The 24,066-nt window shown below is 37.3% G+C and overlaps 1 protein-coding gene across 1 annotated transcript in view; it reads right to left on the minus strand.

Annotated features, from left to right (window-relative positions):
- Positions 1 to 1,338: 1,338 nt before the first annotated feature.
- The window catches only part of LOC126770466 (beta-1,4-N-acetylgalactosaminyltransferase bre-4-like), a 266,346-nt gene continuing 243,618 nt past the window's right edge, over positions 1,339 to 24,066 (minus strand). The window contains exon 5 of the transcript XR_007669459.1: positions 1,339 to 1,432. The gene's annotated coding sequence lies outside the window, so the exon portion shown is untranslated. The remainder of the gene's footprint in view (positions 1,433 to 24,066) is intronic.

Genomic DNA, 24,066 nt, shown 5'->3' on the forward strand with positions numbered 1-24,066 from the left:
AGCCATTAAGCGCCGTTATCACTAGTATCGTCTGTGCTGTCGATGTACTGTTAGTTACGTCTTATTGATTCCTTTCTTATTCGGTAACAGTACTAGCTAGATTATCTGCTTAAACGTCATTCCTAGACTTTAAGTTTTTGTTTCGTTGACTTCATTAAAGTATGTCAGTATTACATATCATTTGGCGTAGCGTGATCAAATTAGTAGGAAGGCAGACAAATGGGCCACCATGAGTAAGAAATATTAACCATTCCTTACATAGCCAATGCGCCAACAAGCTTGGGAAATAAGAAGTTATAGTCCTTATGTCTGTAGATACAATTGTAGTTTTCATGAATTATTGAAACTCGGCCAATCTTAGAGGTCCTATTTTATTAAATTTGTACAAATATTTACTCAAAACAGTCAAAGACGGTAAATATTTGCACTTGCCACTTGGTTCACTTCGTAGAATTTATCGCGGTCATCTTTCTTTTGCAAACATTTTGATGTATTTCAGCTATTTACGGGTTCAGCCAATGACATAAACATAATATACTAGCACGGTGTGTCACCGTCATCTGCGGTAGAGGTATTCGTATAAAGTGTTAGGCTAGTATTGTCCGTTGTCATGTCGCATTGCCAGCACGGAAAAATAATACTAATTAAATATTAGGTCCTTACATATGAAATTGGCGTTTTGTACGGGAGAAATATAAAGTCTATTTTTTTTTTTGTAAAATATATTTAATTAATATAAGTATGCACCGTTGTTATCTAAGCACTTTTGCCATCTCATAGGTAGTTCATTGATCCCTTTACTAAAAAAACCATGGGGGCGAGAATCAATAAACTCTTTGAAGGTGGTTTGGACTGCCGTATCGGAGTTGAATTTTTTTCCTTGTAAGAAGTTGTCCAAATTCTGGAAAAAATGGTAATTTGTTGGAGCAAGGCCCGGGGAGTACGGTGGATGTCGCAGACATTTAAATTGTAGCTAATCTAGCTTAGTTGCTGTTTGTTGTGCAGTGTGTGGTCTTGCGTTGTCGTGAAGCAGCAGTGGCCTAGAGCGATTGACCAATCTCGGTTGTTTAGCAGCTAGTTCTTCCTTCATGGCTTGCAGTTGCTGACGATAGATATCTGCCGTATTCGTTTGGCCAGATTTTAGAAAGCTGTGGTAACGACACCGGCGCTAGTCCATCAAACACCCACAAGTAACTATTTCTGAGTCAATTTTCGTTCAGGACAGGGTTTGGCTGGGTCTCCAGGATTCCACCATTGCGACGAGCACTTCCGATTATATATCATATTAGTATCCACTTTTCAGCACAAGTAATGATTCGATTTAAAATCCCTTCATTATTGTGTCGGTTGAGCAAAGTAACACGGCAGTCGACGCGTGTTTGCAAGTTCGATTCACTCAATTCATGAGGTACCCATCGTTCAAGTTTTTTTACTTTCCCGATTAGCTTCAAGTGCATTAATTCAGTTTTATCACGTTCCCCGAAGCCTGCAGCTATCTCTGAAGTGCTTTGTGATGGATCCGCTTCCACAATAGCCTTTAATTCTTCATTTTCCACTTTGGTTTCCGGCCGTCCACGGGGTTGGTTCTGAAGGTCGAAATTTCCAGAACGAAAACGTTGAAACCAAAAACATACCGTGCTTTCTTTTACGACACCAGCGCTGTACACATAATTAATCATTCGAGCTGTTTCTGCAGCACTGGCGCCACGGTAGAACTCGTACTCGTAAATATACCGATATTTCATGTTTTCCATTGAACGGTAATAAGCGATGCCTAAGAAAAAATAATGAGGAAAAAGCAAATAAATGACTGTTTTCAAAATTCAAATGTACCAGCTAAATGAATTTATAAATTTGAATTTGGAATTCTTAACCAAAGAGGAGATATTTCAGATCAAAGTGGTCCGTACGACAAAACGCTAATTTCATATGTTAGAACCTAATAATAATTATCTAATTGATCGAAACTGCATATCATATGCAGTTTGGATTAATTTGACTGAAATCTGATTTCTTCGTGTACACTTTGTGATTCGTTGGTGGAGTGGCTAGCTGTAAAGACTGCAGTTCCCAAGGATCTGAGTTCTTTTCCGGGGACCAGCCTAAAAAGTTATTGGATTTTTCTTATGTACTATAATATTTCCTGCGCACTTGTAGAACCAGCGTATATAACAATAATGTCATTAGTGCGTATTTATAGAGTAGGTATAAATATTAAATATTCTATTGTAATTGACGCACTAGGCGTCATGAGCGGGCTTCAAACCCCCGCCCATCTGGGGGCACATACACTTGTCGGGAGTGCGGCCGAAGGATCCTCTCTGGCATTGGTCTCTTCAGTCATGAACGCAAGTACCTTCGCGATGCCGCTTAAATCATCTGTCAAAGATGCAGAGGCCTATATATTGTAATTGTTACTTAGATAAATTTCGGTATACGCTATTCAATGCAAAATACCCGTGAACTATCACAACGTGAAACTGTTGTCCATTTACAAGTACTCCGCGCCCCGTTGTTATGTTCACACACAACTGTGAGCCCCGTCTTGCTAGTGTTCACCAGCGTTTATTACAACAGAATTCGTACGCAGTTCTAATTAAATGTACTAATGAACTGTGTCATATTTCAAATGCTATAATTATAGCGAGCAATCTATACAAGTACGCGAATAATATAACAATATAATCCAAACCAAATTGCGACTTTAAATCCGGACAAGCGCCACTGAGTTTTAATGTGCTTAATTTGTGTCCGAACCCTCTCCTCAAGAGGAAGGGAGGCCATTGCCCCGCAGCTTCGTATCATTAATGTTAATAATTTGGATATTTTAACACATTTGTAAGTAATGCATTTTTTTACTTCATACGCTATAAAGTTGGTCCTGGCATTCTAGTAGTTCGGCGTTCCATATATATATTTGGGCTTGACATTTGGCGATTCGCAGGCAGGATTTGATTGTATGTAATACATTATGTAATATGACGCGTGAAGAGGTGTAGCTATTGAGTTTCACTTCGATTCCTCCTACACCATGTACATTCTGAATCTTTCGTTACTAAAAAGTTCAAAAACATCGTAAATAAGGATTGTTTTGATTTATTAAATAAAAATATTTTTATTCAAATAGACTTTTACAAATATCTACTAATGAATCGTCAAATGCTACTATTTATATCAATCAGTAATGTTAATTGATTCGTACTTGTTAATTCCTGCATTACCAAATATGGGGATAGAATAACGATAATTTCATATTAAAATAAATAAATTTTGACATTTCCAAATTGGCAGATTTTTACAATATTTATAAAAAGACTTGGAATTTGTGGTTTGCAGTGACTTTCAACTGATAGAGTAGAATTGAAATAGTCATTTTATTATCCAATGTGTTATTTTTATTTATGAATTAAATAATATGCAATAATGGTTTTAAAGTGTGCGTCTATCTTTACCTTTATGATATTTGCTATGTTTCTGAAGATATTGTGTTGTTTTGAAAGCCACATATCCTAAAACATTATTTTATTCATCGAAACGTCAGTCAGTCAAATATGAAATTAAGTCTTTAATTGACGCCAATAGTGTGTTGTTATTTACATTAATTTGTTAGTTGTGTAAGCCTGTAAAAATAGGTTGGTAAAAATTATAGTATGATTTATGTCCGTTCTGAAACTATCAACTGTCATATCACATAACAAGACACAAGCTAAGCACATTTAAAGCAAACAACGTTTATTAAAAACGAACTACAGATTATTTACTATCGAAGCTAATAAACGAACTAGCATTCGATTTTATATCAAAATTGACTGAATATAATATCAAGCATTAGTTGACAAGGCTTATAATTTAGGGTGTCAAGAATACAAATAAAATTAATATTTTTTGTTATAAATAAATAAATAAATTTAAAAAAAAAACATAAAATTTGCATTGATTGATATTTGCACGGATTGATATTCTCTTTATTATTATTGTTATATCATGAATTAAGTCATCTGCGGCGGTGCGGGAATTATTTCGCTATGTTAAATAACGGTAACATTAATCGATTATACAAATGACCTTTGTATAATCGTCACGTGACTCTCGCTCCTCCAACGCGGCTGTATTTTTTTATATTTCCTCACGGTTATCCTAAAGTTACATTCTGCTGGCTAAAGGCTCTCCTTTCAAGGAGAAGGTTTGTACCTTGGTGTTTGGCGGAATTTCATCCGACACGCATTCCTTATGATGTTCTCCTTCGCCGCTGAGCACCAGATTAATTATTATAAACTTCACTACCTCGGTTCATGTAAGATCAAGGTGTTATACCTGCGGTAATATGAACTTATTAAAACATGAAATTATATTTATTAATAAGAATAGAATTTATAGTTAAAGTTGAAAGATTGTATTTCTTATTAGTCAGTATAATTACAGTGTAACCGACTTATCGTTCAGGTGACTACATTACACAATCGCTTGCTCTGCAATATTGAATAATTGAAAAGTAATTACATGCATAAAGAACAACACCAACGACTAAAAATGAGTCGCAGAAAAGGCTTCAATCATATAATTATATAAAATATTGTTATAATGAATTAATAAAACCGTCAGCTTTAGTATTATTGTTGTCACGCGACGCGCAGAATGACTGAATAAATGCTATTTTAGGAATCGACATGAAACACGACACTAAACACGACATTGATTGAAATTATGTCACACACGTATCGTAGTGTAAACGAACTCGTTGACAAACAAAGAGCAACGCCGCCAATAAGTGACAATATTTCATTTAAACGCTACACGCTACGCGCTACATGCGACACGCCGCAGCTCCGCTCCGCAGCGCTAATGACTGCGAGGCGTGTAAGGTGTGTGGGTGTGTGGTTTGCAGTCCTCGGTGTTCACTCGCCGGTCAACAGCACGCCGCGTGCTAATACATGCAGCATATATATGTATTTGCGATGGAGGAGTGTTTTGCACTCATATACGATTAGGTATCGTACTTGACTTGGCAACGCATAAATAATATGCTATTTTGCGGTGCAAGGGTAAATATGAAAATGTACATATATTGCTGTTACTTATACCTAGATTTAGTTGGGGCGCCCTTTTCCATTTATACTATTAATTTGTGGGAGAAACATTTCCTCAAACATGGCAAGTAATGGCTTGGTGATAGGGCTTTGTGCAAGCCCGACTGGGTAGGTACCATCCGCCAAACAGTATTATTTAGTATTTAAGGGACATAAAATCTTAGTTCCCAAGTTGACGATGTAAGGAAAAGCTTATATTTCTTAGAGCCCATAAATAAGGGCAGTGCAGACCATTACAATCGATTTTACACAGTCGTTTTCTGTTTTTTTACAATCATTTCTGTAAGAACTTTGAGTCTTCTCCAAATCCAAGAATTTAGTTTTTTTTTAATTTCTCAATTAAAAATTCTCAATTTGGAATGCAATATAAGACGAATTGTGCTAAATTTATTTAGCAGTTATTACACTTGCAAATCCAAAATTTTGTTTCTTTTAATACTAAGTTTAGACATTAGCAAGGTCGACTTTACAATCATTTGCTATTATACATGAATGTATGTATTTGATTTACCCCTCAAAAATATAGGGAGAATTACAGGAGCTAAAGACTTATGAATTTTGATCGTCTTCAGCTTGGGTTGAGTTACGAATATAGATTGTCTTTGTTGTATTTAACGTGAGGGGAATAGCATTCTGATGTTTAGCATCTCGCAACAGTCCTGCAGCTGCGCGTCGGTATACTACCTATCGTGTTTCCTAAAGATATTATTGGCTATTCACTTTGAAGAATAACTACAAAGTGGTTTGACAGAAAGTAAATACTCAATAACTATGTACCTGAACGCAAGGAAAGGTTTGAAAGTTAGAAAGCGTAAATAATTTTTTTCAATCTCTTTCAAGCTAAATAACTTCGGTCGCAACAACGCGTCGGATTAGGAACACATAATCTCAGCGTTAGTTTATCGCAAATAAAATGTCACGCAACATTTGAATCATAAATGCCGGAGTTACAATTTCGATAACATTATCGCCGACCGACATATCGCTGAAGCCTACGTCGGGCCCGGTCGCGACTCGTGACTCGCGACTGCCGCTCGCTATCGTATTAAAGAGCCCCGCCGCGCGTTGAACTGCCCGATGTAGCCTGAAATTCGATGAGATTGAGCGTGTAATTTGATGCGAAATATTACGTGCATGCAGTAAAGCTAGGCCGTTTATATCACTCTTAATTACTCGCCAGTTCAGACAGCGCAGAAAAATGTAAATTAAGTTATTTAAAAAACAAACCTTAAATATATTTACATTTTGAAATACCGTTTTGTATTTGAAACGATAGTTGTTGTTCGTTACGAGGATTTAATAAGTTTAATATAAGATAAATAAATATAATGACATTATATTTATTTATCTTATATTCGATACGTCGTATTATTTGGTGATGGGAGTCATGTCGTTTGGCCATTTAAATTCATCTACGTTGTAGCATCTGCATGACACATGCAGAAATAGACAAATAAAATTAGATACAAAGGAGGATGCCAGTTTTGGTCCCACCCTCCATTAGCTACATGTATATATCGTTGGGAAGGTATTTATGAGCTGAACACTTGTATTGTTTATCAAATTAAATTATTTTATGTAACAAGTAAAACTTAATTCCATTTGAATTCTCATAATAAATTATCTCGAGCTATGAAAATTATAATAAAATATTTATTTTAATTATTAAACTGTATCCTAACTGATGGCACGGGTATTGTAGCGTCGGAGATCGCGTCGCGTCAGCGTTTTTATTATTCGATTTAAGGCCTTATCTGACAAAAACGATGGTAGTTCTCGTCGTTTTCTCATGAACTCGAGTGTCTCAGCAGAGAGTTTTGATGCGTTGTTTCTTCTCTGTGGCGGAAAACACTTGCGGGATGTGTTTTGCAGTATTTTGACCAGCGTGTCGGTTCTCTCATCAATGCTGCTTATGGTTTCCAACGCGGTGAATTGATTTTGAAGTTCCATTTGGAACTTTTCGGAGCCTTGAGCAGCTTGGAGCATGGTAGGTCGAAGAGTAGACCTCATCATTCTCGATCTTTCAGCTTTTAAGTTGATATTTAGAGTGCCTCGAACCAAGCGGTGATCACTTCCGGTATTAAACCTGTTGATCACTGAAACATCTCTAAATATGTGCCTTTTATTCGAAATGATAAAGTCTATCTCGTTCCTTGTCACGTTATCGGGGCTTCGCCAGGTCCACCTCCTCTGAGGCTTCTTTTGAAAGAAAGAATTCATCAAAAAAAGCCCCTGCGCTTCGAGAAAGCTTACCAGTATTTGCCCCCTGTGATTTCTGCAGCCCAAGCCGTAAGGCCCGACTTTCGATTCACCGCTATCTTGTACTCCCACTTTAGCATTAAAGTCTCCCATAACAACATTGTAGTGGGCCTTCGAGGTGTCGTTGAGGGCCTTTGCGATGTCCTCGTACATCGCTTCGACCACATCATCAGAGTATGTCGAAGTTGGCGCATATACCTGTACGACCTTCAGGGAGTACCTGTCGGAAAGTTTTAGGACAAGGTACGCTACCCGGTTCGACACACTACTGATTTTCACAATGCTGCTAATGAGATCCTTTTTGACTAGAAAACCGACACCACCCTGGGAGAGGTTATCACCTTCGCGGAAGTAGAGTAAGTTACCGGACTCTAGAGTTATCGTGTCCTCCCCCTGTCTTCGGACTTCAGATAACCCCAGTATATGCCAGTTTATATGACTTAACTCTACTTCTAATTCGGCGAGGTGATGGTCCAGCCTCATCGAACGTCCATTGTACGTTGCCATGTGCAGTCGTTTTATACGGTAGCCTGCCGTGAACCGGTGATTCTTAGCACCCCCTGCCCTGCCAATACCGCGACCGCTACCTTGGTCGGGCCTAGCGGGCTTGCCGGTAACTGGGGGCCTTTTTTTGGGCGCATCTGCCATTAAGGGGGGGGTTTGCCCATATTCGCCGCGCTGGGCAGGCGTGTTGGCGAGCGCAGTAGGGGGGGTAAGATGTTTATGGGGGGGGGGACGCTGCTGCCCATCTCCCCTTTTCCCCGTCCCTCAGTCGCCTCTTACGACACCCACGGGATGAGATTGGGGGAGTACTATTCTGCGATTGAGCAAAATCGGGGATCGAAAGTGTTCGCTCGCAAGTTTGGGAGGCCACGTCGGACAAAACTTAAAACTGAAAATGGTGGGGTCGTTACCTCTAGGCCTGAGATTGTCGGAGAAGTAGAGAGGTTTTATGGGCAGTTGTTCTCTTCAAGATCGGATAAACCCGTGGGAATCAGTGTTGATGACCAGCGCACCCCTCTTATGCGCCATTACTCCGAGGAGCTCCCGGTCGTTGACCAAGGCGAGATTAGGGCGGCTCTAGAACAGCTTAAAAACAACAAAACTCCGGGAGATGACGGAATCACAACAGAGTTGCTTAAGGCAGGCGGGAGTCCGGCCCTGAAAGAGCTAGCAAGCCTCTTTAATTCCGTCATCCAACATGGCAAGACCCCGGAAACGTGGAGTGGGAGTGAGGTGGTACTGTTTTTCAAGAAACACCTTGCTTAGTAGTTTTTCAAGAGGGTTTTATGGTGATAAAACCCTCTTGAAAAACTACAGACCAATCTCCCTCCTGAGTCACGTGTATAAGCTGTTCTCAAGAGTCGTCACGAACCGTCTCGCCAGACGACTTGACGAGTTCCAGCCCCCAGAGCAGGCCGGCTTTCGATCAGGCTACAGCACCGTGGACCACATCCATACTGTTCGGCAGATTGTGCAGAAGACCGATGAGTACAATCAGCCGCTGTGTATGGCATTTGTGGACTACGGGAAAGCCTTCGACTCCATCGTAACCTAGGCAGTGCTCGACTCATTGCAGAGATGTCATATCGATTGGAGATATATCGAGGTACTGAGATGTCTGTACAACGCCGCTACAATGACTGTCCACATTCAGGACTGTAAGACGAAGGCGATCCAACTGCGCAGAGGGGTGAGACAGGGGGATGTAATATCCCCGAAACTGTTCACCAACGCGTTGGAAGACGTTTTCAAGACGCTGGATTGGACTAGGTATGGAGTCAATGTAAACGGCGAGTACATCTCACACCTTCGATTTGCCGACGATATCGTCATCATAGCAGAGTCGCTGGAACAACTCACCGAAATGCTGCGTAGCCTAGGTGAGTCTTCCCGGTGTGTCGGTCTCGGTATAAACTTGGACAAGACCAAGGTCATGTTCAATAGGCATGTCGTGCCGGGACCGATATACGTCGAGGGGAAACCTCTCGAAGTTGTTAGTGAATATACCTACCTAGGACAGATAATACAAGTCGGTAGGAACAACTTCGAGAAGGAAGCCGATCGAAGAATTCGCTTGGGATGGGCAGCATTTGGCAACCTGCGTCAAGTCCTCAAGTCGTCTATACCGCAATGTTTGAAGACGAAAGTCTTCAACCAATGCGTCTTACCTGCCATGACATACGGTGCCGAAACGTGGACACTAACTGCGGGACTAGTCCACAAATTCAAAGTCGCTCAGCGTGCTATGGAGCGAGCTATGCTCGGAGTATCTTTGAAGGATAAGTTTAGAAATGAGATTATCCGGAAAAGAACCGGAGTCGCTGACATAGCTTGCAAAATTAGCAGGCTGAAGTGGCAGTGGGCTGGTCACGTATGTCGTAGGACCGATGGCCGTTGGAGCAGACGAGTTCTAGAGTGGAGACCGCGAATCGGCAAGCGCAGCGTAGGGCGCCCTCCAGCCAGGTGGACCAACGACCTTAAGATGGTGGCGGGCACCAACTGGATGCGGAAGGCGGAGGACAGGGAGCTTTGGCGCACCTTGGGAGAGGCCTACGTTCAGCAGTGGACTGACAACGATTGGCTGTTGATATCCTAACTGAGCCAGTGTAACTACAGGCACAAGGGACAATTTAGTTCCCAAGGTTGGTTGTGGTACATTAGCGATGTAGGGATGGTTAATGTTTTATAGTGCCAATGTCTATGGGTGGTGGTGACCAGTTAACAATATTAAAGAGAAACCAAATAACGGGCCACCTTTTTCAAAAGTTCTGTCTTATAATGTGGGACGAAGGTACGATGAGCCACCACTCACCACGTAGAAGCCGTAGACAGAACCCAATAAAACAATAATAAATAAACGCATGAAAAAATACGCAGGGCGCTGCTTTATGCAAATATATTATTATATGCTCGTATCACTTCACTGTATGGGCAAATAGATATATAGCTAGTATATATATACTATTATATTCAGATATGTTTCTCTCCGCTTACTGTTCTCTTTTATAAAAAGGAACTAGAACACTTTCTGTTATCAGTGACGTTGGTAGCGCAAGAACAGCTCGTTGCGCTTAAGTACACGGCTACTTTATTACTTCTTAACCGAAACATTGCTCAACGAAAGCTCTTAAGTATTTTGTCTTTGTCATTGTAAAATAGACTTAACGGGTACCACATAAGATAATTTTTCCGTGTTAAGTCTGAAAGAGGTGATACCGCGAAGCTGTTTAGTGATCACACATCGCGAAACACTGAGTATTTGAGAATGACTCGCAAAGTGGATTTGTTTCGTACGTGTATCGAAAAGCGTTTTGAAGCTAGATTACCTTTGAACTACTTGTTTTTAACCAAGTCAGTTCTTATCAGCTAGGTAGACCAAAGGTCTATACGCACGATGCCACTCGGTTCCGTTGTATCTCAACCAATTATGTAATAACCAATACGTGTCGCTGTCTCGTGTCGCAACTTTTTCCATTTTTCTTTCCATTTTATTTAATTTCAATTTGTAACATTATATGGTTATTTCGAAGTCCTAATCCTATTTTAACCTAATAAGTACTGAATCTATATCTTACAGTGAAAATTCAGTATGAATTTAACAAGTAATTGTGTATTCTAACTAATTGATTAAAATGTTTAATTATGTTTCTATTTTCATAATCTCTGTTAATCAACTCAAAGTAACAAGAAATTCTGATATAATTAGCTTAGCGCTGGCCGTGTCCAGTGATCACAATATAAATAATTACTGGGTCGAGCGGCAACGGTTCGCGTGGAAAGGCGTCCGGCGTCCGGCGACATCGAGTGCCGGATGCCGGTCGCCCGGTGCCGGTGGCCGAGTGCCGGGAGACGGGGCCGCCGTGAAAAACGGTACACCTAATTAGATGCGCTGCAATTTTCCAGCTTCTCGAGTGACTTTTGTACATTTAAAAGAATGCAGCGGTCGTTTTTATCGTTTTTCAACAAATTAATAAACTTCTTTCTCACCGCTTTGAACTATTATGAAAGTTACGAAATGTTTCCTAGTCAGCAAAGTATTTCCTACAATATTCTCTAAAAGGCAAAAATATATAACATTCTGTCACCGCTACTCGTATGATTTGTATGTGGTGAATTCAGTGCGCGTACGTGAGGTGTTAGCGAGGAACGTTGTTCGTGAGCCGAGCGCTCTGCGGGCTGTAGTGGAGCGCGGCTGGCAGACAGGCCGCGGCGAACTAAGACGGATGACTGGTGAAGCTTTGTCGCGGCGAGCGATGACATCGTGGAATCGTCACTTACGTAACACGGCTCGCGCTCGCAAATTATGCATTGTCATTGTAACCTAGCTCACGAGTCTTAACGAATACGAATATTATTTATGTATTTAGTTCTGATGTAGGATAATTTATAATTTTGACTGAGTAACTCATATTACTCAAAGTCTAGGGTGGTTGGAAGAAATATCTTATGAACATTAGTTTATTTTGTTACATCTTTTTCATATTTAATATTCTTAGAAACTTGATTAATACATAAATAATAAAAAAATAATAATATTATTAATTAACTTTTATTATTAAATTTATGACGTTGACATTTCTGTGATTTCAATTTCTTCTATTATTAAAGAAAACTTTCGTTCATGATGAATTCACTGCACTGTAAATCAATCGTCGAACGGATGAATTATTTATAAGCTATTCACTGAAAGGGATGCCATTATAAGATATATTCAAAAGAATAAAAAGAGTTTGGTATTAATTAAAGTAAAAAGCGCATACATTAATACGTACATGCATACACAGATTGGTCCATAAAAAATTACTATCATAGTTTTAAGCCCATAGTTTTCTGGAAGAGATCGCTAGTTAGCGGTAAGACTGCCTTATAATAATATGGTTATGTTATTAAGCTTATATTGAAAAAAAAAATACCTTTGTGGTAGATAATATGGAATATTATGGAGCAACACGTAAAACTTTAATTATTTTTGATTTAATATTTTTTATATCGACCATGTCTATGGGCGGTTTTAACCACAAACCATCAGGTGGCCCGTTTGCCCGTCCTTACTTATTTTATATAACCAGTTCTTTACATCAATATTAATTTTCTTCTTCTTCGAGTGCCACACCGACTAGCGAAGGTTGGCAGTCAGCTTTAAATATTCCTTCTTGTTCTTCGCGAGGCGAAAGAGTTCGGCGGCACTCGCCATTCCCGTTCATTCACGTATGTTGCACAGCCAAGACTTTTTTCTGCGCCCAACAGCTCTCCTTCCGGCAACTTTTCCCATCATAATCAGTTGCAAACGTTCATACCTTTCATGCCTAAGCACGTGTCCGAGATATGCAATTTTTCTCTTCTTGACAGTCTCCAAAAGTTGCCGTTTTTGGTTGACGCGTCCCAGAACTTCCACGTTCGAGACCTTTTGAGTCCAACTAATGGCCAACATACGTCTATATGCCCACATCTCGAAAGCTTCTATACGTTTTTTGAGGTCTTCTTTAATTGTCCACGCCTCGCATCCGTAAAGAAGTATAGGCCAGATGTAACAATGTAGGAGTCGTATGCGCATACGACTCCTACATTGTTCTACAGGGATCTTAAGTCTGCGATTGCAGAGTACTTTTTTCAACGTGCAGAAGGCACGTCGAGCTATTTCGATGCGAGTCTTTACCTCCTGTTCACAGCTCCAGGTGTCATTAAGCCATGTCCCCAGATATTTGTACTTGCGCACCCTCTCAATTTTTTGGCCTGCTACAATAATAGCAATGTCATCGAAGCTATGTTTAGATAACACCATGATCTTCGTTTTTGATAGGTTCATCCTCAGACCAGCGTTTAATATTAATTTACTATACTTTAAAATATCAAAGTATTCTACACGCGGTAATACATTAGATCACATACATCTAAATGTGTAGCTCGAGTGAGTGTTGTCAACAAATTTAATTCGTGGGCAACCGCCGCCGCTTCTCTGCTGAAATAAAAAAAGTGTTTTAAGCGACGTTGGAATTTTAATAATTGAATTCTGTGCTTGGGATCTGCTAAAACGTTTTAAAATTTGTTTAATGGAGTGTAGTATATAAATTTTCGTTATGTTGAACACTTTATATCTATAAAACTTTATTAAATATGAGACAATAATTCGAAGGAAAAGAACTTTTTGAAACGTAACGCTACGAAATTTTAAACCTAAGTTTCGATAACTTCCTATTCATAATTACGTTTAAAAATAAATCTGCTTTATAAGTATATAAATCTGATATGTAACAGATATGTTATTAACGATGTTGTTATTACAAAAAATTAAAATCAAAATAGTTTATTCAACATAGACGCATTAAACTTACTTATTGATAGTCAAATTGGAGCCTACCACCGGTTTAGAAAAGAATTACCCAGCCCTGAGAAGAACCGGCGAAAGAAACTCAGAGGGCTTTTTTATATCTGGTTTCGTTTTGAGGGATGAGAGATTTTCGTTTGAATACTGTCTGGGATCCTGTTGTAGAACTGTATACATTACCCTGCAAAAGAATTACTCACTATGCAGTCGACTGACAGGAGTAATTATTTTATACAAATGTTATGAGTATCACATTTTCTCAAAAAATCATTACTATTTTTCTGCATTATATAATATGTATTTATAAGCAACATTTAATATTTTACTTTACTTAAATTTGTGTCTTAGAGATTCTTTAGCTCCTAGGCTATAGATTGCGCGAATAGCTCTCTTTTGCAGCACAAATATCGTATTGATAGCGGCAGCATTACCCCACAGTACAATGCCATAAGACATGATACTGTGAAAATAACTAATATATCAACATAACAAGGCGGTTCGTATCAACTTCGGTAAATATTCTTATTTTCTTAACCGCAAAAGTCGCTGAGCTTAGTCTACTCACATATTCGTTAATACGGGGGCCCGCAATTGCAATTTCGCATCAACAGCAAGCGTCATTAAATTATGATATTAAAAAGTAATAAAAAAGCACACAGTAATTGCTTAGTAAAGTAGAGATAGTTCATTAAACAGTACAAATTCATCCCTTCGTATTCGGCACTTAGTTACAAATAAAGTTTATGCTCTGTTTTTGGCTGTAAGATGTAGCTCAGGCCAGAGATTTGATTGAGTTTTATAAATGCCATATCCCGACGTGTGCGCGTGTCGTCGAGGCGATCATATTAATACGAGTACACTTTAATGAAACTTTAGAATATAATTCCTCCAACATCCATCACTGCTATGGGATACTAGTCGAGATGTCTTAATATGAACACAATAGATAATAATATAGCTTACTTAAGTTCGTACAAAGTTCTGACAGTGATGTATGACGGGGACCCACACGCGCGCTCTCCCTCACTCGCGACGCGAACATCGCTACGTAATGCGCGCCTCGCGTGCGCGCTGCATCTGCCCGCTCCCACCGGCCGATAGCTTTATGTAATAAAAATATTATATAGCTGTATTCTTAAATAAATATGTTCATTCACTGCATTATGTTTTTCTATGTAATATTCTTATTTTAAAGGTATTTTCCTTCAGTCAAATTTATTTGTTAATTTATGAAATATAAGGAATTTATACAATAACTAATTGCCCGTTCCGACTTCGGACGCTTAAAATTAGGATTTTATCCCGCTGTCATTAATTTGATTATATGTAAACATTCGCCAATCGATCTATTCGTCCGCACAGTGCTAAGGGCTAAGCGTCGTACAACACACTGCGTTTTTTCTTGCGTTTATTTAAATGTCTCGTAATATTTCTAAAATTACTGGTTAGAAAAGTGTTAGTGTTATGGTCCTTTATGGTAGTGTACTGTACTTTATTTTGGTGTATGTACGAGAAGTTAGTTACAAAATATTTAAACAGCTTTTAGTAAATTATATTGCGTCCGAGTAAAAAAACTATTAAGTTCACCTTCAACGACAAGCATGTTCCGCTGAAACAGCTGCTCGTCTGAGTTACACGTTCTCTGCTAATACTTGCAACGGCTATTGAGTAGATATCTATGAAATATTGGAATAGTTTTTCTCATAAATGAATCTTGTTAATTATCACAATAATAACAATTTGAGTAATGGTTGCTACTGGTTATCAAAAACTTTATAATACATCCGTCATGTTTTTGTTTTAACGCGTTTTTTGTGTATTCTCGTATTGCATATCTCTCATTGGAGAAAGAGTAGAAAAAGCACGCGATTATTTTTCACAAACACTTCGAAGAAATGAACAACCTTAATTATGAATGAACAACCTTAATGCACGAAGATTATAAAGTTATACGAGATCACCACAATAGCTATTAGCATTGTAAATATAATATGGCGCTAATGAAGAGCAGCATGTCTGTTATAATACACATTGATCTTAATATCTCTATTGTATGTAACTTTGATAGCCTAACACCCTTTATTATTACAAGTATTATATTAGCTTTCGGCTAGATAAAGATTACCTACCATTAACTCCATCAACTCCGTTATAAACTAATAACGAAACAGTGTGTGATGTAAAACTTAAATATTAACAAGAATACTTCATTGTAATAAATAAATAATATTAAATATATACATATAATAAAAATGTAACTGATTGCTGTCTGTACATGGAATTCATTTAAGTAAAACTATTAATCAATGGGGGATTCTATAATGGGGTGCCATTATAGAATCTTTGCCTTTAAAATTTCTGCCCGTTTGTCTACGCGTTTGTGCACACTAACCTTTGAAACGGCTTAACGGATTTGAATGAGAGACCACTCATGTATTGTGGTAACTAACTTCACATAAAATTTAGTGTTTGTTTTATTTCAATCGGTTCATAAATAATAAAACTTTATTATATGTCAACTTAAATAATCACGTCAAACATTTATTTAATAAAAATGCTATAAAATAACTGTTCAGTTGATTTGTTTTTGGTCTGTTAATAGCTTTGTAAGTTAAAGTTTATAGGTTAGGTAGGTATTTAATTTCGTTGCCACATTTTTTTTCATGGTTTAATAAACTACTTATAAAAAACAGATTTACGTTATAGTTTTAAAAGGACATAATTTCCTGTGAAGGTATCGTTTGCAGTCACAATAAATAAAGCACAGGGAAAGACATTCAAGTATATCGGAATACATTTAAGGGGATTATGTTTTTCTCATGGCCAATTGTATGTTACCCTATCTAGAACCGCGTGCGGCAAAAACCAATAAATAGTAATATCCCACGAAAATAAAACTAAAAATGTTGTGTATACTGAAATATTATAAGTCTGCTCTTAGTGTGTTGGTCAAGTTACACACGGGTAACACCGCGGACACAGCTAGTATATAATAAATTTAGTGTGCACTTTTAGACAGCTTTAAGAGTTACGTTAAATAAAGAGCTGTGAGAGTGTATAGTGAGTAGAATGAGACATCAACCCGCGAGTCAGGCGTTGTGTTATATGTGTCGCAGACGATGTTGTCGTTATATAAATTTGTTTGCATGTGTGAGGCACTCGATATACTATGAATTGCGTGAACACTTGAATAATTATTTCGTAAATAAAATAAACTAAAAATCTATTGTCACTATAAGTACTGCCTGCCACTACTGTTATACTATATATATATATATATATATATATATATATATATATATATCTTGTTATATTATACATTAGTTAAGTACAGCGATACTACTAGACCTGCGCTACGACTTCTTGAAGTCGTATTTATTACCAGAGAAATGAAAACAAGACTAGCATTATTTATAAATAATATAAAAATAGACAAAATAGAAATAGGTAGCATGACTACTCTTATGCTTTTGTTTTTTTTTCTTCTTTATTTGTACATATTTGCCTTGTTTTCCTTGTGAGTGAGTAATAAAGTTGTTTAATAAAAATAATATTAATGAATATTATATTATAAGGGAATAATCACATTTATGTTTTACTGTAAAATACAAATAATAAATGATCATTTGCACCGATTCAATCCAAAGAACAAAGACGAATTAACTTTCCACGCGCTTATTTCCATAACAGTTGCGTACATTGTCATTTTGGAGTTGTTGGGCTTAGCTGTCACATGTGACTGATTACGTATGTAGGAACAATTACATTCGCATTTACAAGTTTGACAGTTTTCAGCTCGTAACAGTGAGAGAGATAAATCGCGTAAAAAGGAGAAACAATTGAATTGGCTTGCGAAGCCTTCGAGTGGAACTTTTGGTCGTGTGTCGTTTGCGTCTAAACTACGCCCGCACGCCGCCGCGGCCACGAACACAGCGGGCACTCGGTCTAGTGAATACCATTCGATTAAAAATATTGAACTGAACCCATAATGATTTGGTATCAATGTCATAGCGTGTGGTTAGAATTCTTGAGCCTCAGTCTCAGTTTGGTTGTATCTTCTTTGTGAATGTTTCGTTGTCCGTTTCAAAGTTTTAAGTGTAAAAAAGTTATTGTTTCTGTAGATTAATTACGAAACTTTCAAGTATTTCATTATGAAAATGCCTGAACTATTGCGGTAGTTTAATCATTAGTTTAATTATAACAACGTTAGTGAATAATAATGATTGTATTCTCAACAGCGTGTTTCCCAACCTAATGAAGCATGTAATGGAAGTTCAATTATTAAATCAGTTGTACCTTGAAAGTTCTGGCGGATAAGGACGCGAGAGTCTATGGTGAAAATGCACCACGTCTGACTGCGCTCAAGGCTTTGAAGCGGCGGGAGCACTGAAACATTACACACAATGTTAGAGATATACCATTCGACCTTGGCGTGGCTGTCCTTTAAGCCTACATATAAAATATATAAAATGGCTTACAGCGGCGCTGGCCAGCTGCCAGCGCTGCGACGTTAAGGAAACTACACACCTTAAACCGCCCCACCATCTGCATTCCAGCACGCTGGACTATTCTTATTTACTTCTCAATAAACTTCCCTATAATATGTCCTGCATATGTCGCTTATATAATGTATCATATTGTATGTATAATCACTTGTTGCAAGTTTTATTAATGAATAGTATGACGTAAATATATGTAACGACCTACTTAATTTTAATATATTCAAGTTTATTTCGAAGTGATATAATTTTTTGTTTGTTGTTAATTGTTATGTTTGATGTACATTTTAATCGCGGTTGCGGTTCAAGCTTCGACAAGCTTCTACTGAACATTCATCTGATTAACGATTCCCCCTTCGAGCCAGAAGACAACAGCACTAAGTATTGGTGCTTTGCAGTAGAATATGTGATGAATGAGTGGGTATACCCAGACGGGCTCGGGCGGTATGAAGCGCTACCATTAAGTAAATATAGGCCATAATAATCATGTGTATCCACCGTACGGGTTACACTGGAGCAGTGTGGTGAAAAAAGCTCTAAACTTTCTCTTCAAGAGGTAGATTTTTTCAAGCTGTGGGACATTCATGAGTTGCTACTTATTTATTGTTTTAAATTAAGTGTAGAACAATACAAATATATGTAATTGCACACTAAAACAACGAGAAGCATAGAAAAATGTGGTACAAAATGCGGCCTCAGTACTAAAAAACAAACTCTTCCAGACAGCACATCACGAATAACGAATGTTCGACAAAAATAATAGAAAAAACTAACACACGATCAAGATAAATTAAGCATTTAAAAGATCTTGACTAGAATGTTAAAAATTAAAAAAATTAACTGAACTTATATCAATAAGTATATTTAATCAGAACTTTGCTTTTTATTTGAGTAATTAATAACAAAATAAATATAAATACAAATAATATTTAACGTAACAGGCAGTTAAGCAGATTGCAGTAATCCTGGGAAATAATCCGCGAGTCGCCATTTTGTTTCATCCTTTCCGTTGCACATGATCTCATTAGTAATTCCGAAGTCTCGTTAATTAAAATATACGGAATTAAAACATATAACATAAGCATATAAAGAGGGCCGTTTGTAACTGTTGGGTTTTTGTATATTCTGTCCACGTGAAATTGACGTTGTTTATTTATCACTCGTATCGCACGTCTCTTGACTGCCTCTTGCCTTTGATTTCCTAGACTCGTTTTCAGAAGGAATCTAAGCCTTTGTCACAGGCAGACATAACCAAATAGTTCAGTATCCACCTTTTTTAGAAATTCAAAGACAATGCTACCGTGGTGGCACGCGGTCCATAATGTTTTTATGGCACTATTGTCACTATTAATAATGTCTGGCACATGATCAAATCATATAGACATTAGGCAAGGTAAGCGTTGTACAATTTGTTTTTTAACATCATAAATTTTATAATTTCGTCATAATTACCTTTCATCATCAATTTTAAAAAGTAAGGAAGTTTCGTCAGCCGTAATTAACGTAGGAAGGATGATAATTTTTATAATACGAAAACTTTAATTAACTCGTATATAAATGGGGTAAGCGGCTTGTCTTACCTCTGTCTACATAGAATTCATTTGTATTTACAATTCATTTCGATGCGAACGAAAATATCGCCTGGAAAGTACCGTGACTTGATATTTGTGTTGACAAAGTAATATACGAGTTCGTTTTCTCTTTGAGAAATACCTTCATGGAGGTTAGTTCTGTAAATAATAAAAATAATTACTCGCTGAAGTTGTTTCGAATAGATATGAAAAAATACATATTTTTAATATAATTATATTAAAAATATTAATAATTGTAGTCTAAGCTAATATAATTTGCGTATCAACTTATACAGAGTGTACAGAAAGGAGATGGCCCAGTGGTTAGAATGCATGAATATTAAACGACGATTGCGGGTTCAAACTCAGGCAGGATGGTTCCTGCCTGCCTAAATTTTCATTTACTAATTTATGTTATACTCATCTCGTGCTCGACGGCGAGGGAAAATATCATATGAAAACTTGCATGTGTTAAATTTCACTGAAATACTGTCACATGTGTATCCACCAATTCGCATTTGAGTAGCGTGGTGGATTGAGCTCCAAACCTCCCGTTCAAAAAGGAGAGGTGCCACGCAGTGTGGCACATTTACAGACTGTGACTTTTATTTTTTTTCTTTTATCAACTTGACAAGTATCGAATGTATGGCGTGTAGCATGATGTGGCATTTAGTGTCGGTATTGAAACATTTCGCCGGTTCGTAGGGATTGAAACTGGCAACACTAATAAATAAACTTTTCGCTAACGTCGGGACAGCTGCTCTAGTGAGTAGGCGGACTCCTCTTCCGAACCCAGTTACTTTGGGTTGAACAATTATCTATCTTAGTAGATATTACGTAGGTATAATCTATTTTAAAACAAAGTTATGCCAGAAAGTTTTCAAAAAAAGTCACCGACAAACACTCCCATAATTTTGTCTGAGCTCATCGTACATTCGTCACACATTATGAGAGACCCCTTGAAAAACGTTTTGTTTTTTTTTTAATTATAATATCTAGGTAGGAAAATTAGCATGTAGACCATCTGTTGGTAAGTGGTCACCACCACCCATATACATTGGCACTATAAGAAACCATCCTTTACATCGACAATGCGCCACCAACCTTAGGAACTAAGATGTTATGTCTCGTGCGAATATATGCGAACATGTGATAAGTGGGTGGTACCTACTCAGACGGGATCGCACGAAGTTCTACCACCAAGTAAACATGGCACATACGAATAGAATATAAGAATTCTGTGCGTTTTAAAGTAGTATAATAATAAAAAAAATAATAAAAATCAGAAAAATACTATTCAACGGTTTCTAGTTAACAAATATTAAAATGTGTAATTTTTTCACATTTTAATATATATATATATATATATATATATATATATATATATATATATATATATATATTATAGTATATAATAAACTAAGGATACTGTTCGCTCCCGTTATCCGCGATTCGCTCATCCCGAAGCATTATCCTTACTTTTTGCATTATTTTAAACCAACCATAGCTTCTAAAAGAAAGGTACCTCTTTATAATATTAGTAAGTATAGATGAAATAAAAGAATTAACAAATAAATTAAAATAGTAAGTTATTGTGGTATGTTTTTAAACTTTTGATTAATTTGCTAAGAAATATAATTGTTGCTAATAAATAATTTTATTATAATTCGTACTGTACCAGTACGCGTCTGTATAATATCATATTTAAATAGAATTAGTGTCTCTTGCACATCGAGGGCGATAGTTCACAAAAGAATATTTGAAACTTAAGTCTCGGCCGCGGGAACATATGAATGAATGAATGCTGTTCGTACATAAATCATGGAATTACAGGCGACGTCTTACAACATCGTGAATGTGTGCGTTAGACCGAGTACAGCTGCGTAATAAAAGATGCGGTCAGCTGACTCGTAAGACTGTCTTTGCTGCAGTTTGTTGCAATTACAATGTTTACCTTATTTCACGGATTCCTAAAAATGTATATAAGCACTTATATCTTTAAAGCTTTAGTTTTAAGCCCAACTTTAAAAGAAAATCTTGCTAATATTACTAGTGGTAGAGCTTTGTGCAAGTTCGTCTGAGTAGGTACCACCCATTCATCAGATATTCTAACCCAAAACAGTAGCAGTACTTGGTATTGTTGTGATCCAGTTTGAAGGGTGAGTTAGCCAGCGAAAAAAAAACTATACTAATAAACCTTAATAATAAAAACGCAAAAAAAAACTATTTCAAAAAATAAACTGCTCTCGCATGTTCTCTTTTGTATAAAAAACATAACCAACCTTGTGCAATACGATAGCCGCCCTGCCCTCGTGCGACAGCAGTCCGACACCACCCGTCTAAAAGAATTGATATTTGGCGGCAGAATTATTGCAGAATGGGCGCTGAGAATTGTATAAAGCCCTACCATTTGTACTCGATATTATTACTAGTCATGCAAATAAATTATTTTTATGAGTAAATACTTACAATTTATATGTATAGTAACAGCCTGTGAATCACCCACTGCTGAGCTAAAGCCTCATCTTCTTTTTTTTTTTTGAGGAGAAGGTTTGGATCTTATTACACCACGCTGCTCCAATGCGGGTTGGTGAAATACACGTGTGGCATAATTTTAGTGGAATTAAAGACATTCAGCTTTCCTCACGATGTTTTTCTTCACCAATAAGCACGAGATGAATTATAAACACAAATTAAGCACATGACAATTCAGTGGTTCTTGGTTTGAACCCACGATCATCAGTTGAGATTCACGCGTTCTAACCACTAGGCCATTTCGGCTCTTACCATTTTTATATCATATTATATATTATGACCTTTGTCCCCGACTCCCTAAGGGGAGAAATCCGTCTGTCTAGCCTGTAGATTAATGAAGTACCGTGAATAACCCGTATGGTATAATTGATACATCAATTGTTCACCATAGTCAGCAAGTACTCCGAAGAGTACCAAATAACCATGGCCGGGTGCACCACGAGGAGGTGACTGATCTGCACCCCTCGAGATAGAACCTAGTGAAGCTCGGCGTAACAATAGTTTGCTCAGTATGGCAGATGGATTCAGGAAAATAATCTTTATAGAGCCCATGTCAAGTGTATTTATTAAGATGAACATAAAGGTTAAAAACACATTATATTTTTGTATGGCAAAAGGAAGTTTTTCAACAAAACGTTATGAAACATTTTAATAGAATTTTCCACTCGATTCCTTAATTGGCCCGCGACGCGCCGACGCGCGCCACTTACCGTAACGCCATCACATATATTTGCTATATTAAATTCAATTACGACTCTCAGTGAAATACTGATCATTTTATTAAAAATAACTGCGCAACAAAAGAGTTCCCGTTACTATATTTAATTTTATCGCAACAGTTATAGTTTTGGGCGCGCTGAAGCGTTATCACGTGCAGTCGCGTACGACACTTGTTACTTGTATTCGATTTTTGTTCATCTGTATGTATCGAAGTAATACAAATATATAAAAAAGGCATCTACTATAAGACTTAGGGCCTTAAGTCCTCCAATTATTTCGGATAATGGATAACTAAAGCCTGATGCGTATGTACTTATTTATGAGACGAAAATAGCATCTCAAGTCACTACTTTTGAAGAAAGACCATTAGAAGGAAAATTAATAGGAAAAAGCAGGTCTGTAAAAAGTATATTTCTGTTTTTTTTCTGCAAAATTTTTTCGTCTGATTTCGACGCCCCTGTTAATAATATATTTTAAAATCAAAATTTAACATTCTTAAGTGGATCAGTTAAGACGTTAATCAACATCAATATATATATTATTCGAGTTGGCCTTTATAAGAACTTTTAATCATTATTTTAAAAGATAAATTAAATGTAAAGTTATCATCGAGAAGAAACTCGATAGTTACTCTAATATTAACAAGATAAGGTGCTATGAACAAAGTGGACAACAGCTGGACAATAAAATAATAAATAGTTCAATATGTCGCTTTGTTGTAGTCCTCAGAGCGATCGCTGTGTGGCCGCGACTAATGGACTCGTCGAAGAGATGCGCTACATGTAGACACTTCGCCGCAGGACGGCGCTGAAAGGAGCGCTACCAATTTGATTTTAAACTAGTGCACAAAGTTGATTTGAAGTACTGCTTCACTTTCCACAGCTTTATATTTTATAAAAGTCCTCGTCCGGAATAAGAATCAGTGACCTTACATTACACATGCCCAGAATGAAAAAAAACGTGAGTGAATTTGTCGAAGTTATATTTTTTTTGCTAACACCTGAGATTCAGTACACGCCTCATAAATAGTGAGGTAATATTAGTCGTGGCTTAGTTGAGTCATACTA

Source organism: Nymphalis io, chromosome 9 (genome assembly GCF_905147045.1).
Source record: "Nymphalis io chromosome 9, ilAglIoxx1.1, whole genome shotgun sequence".
Taxonomy (NCBI): domain Eukaryota; kingdom Metazoa; phylum Arthropoda; class Insecta; order Lepidoptera; family Nymphalidae; genus Nymphalis; species Nymphalis io.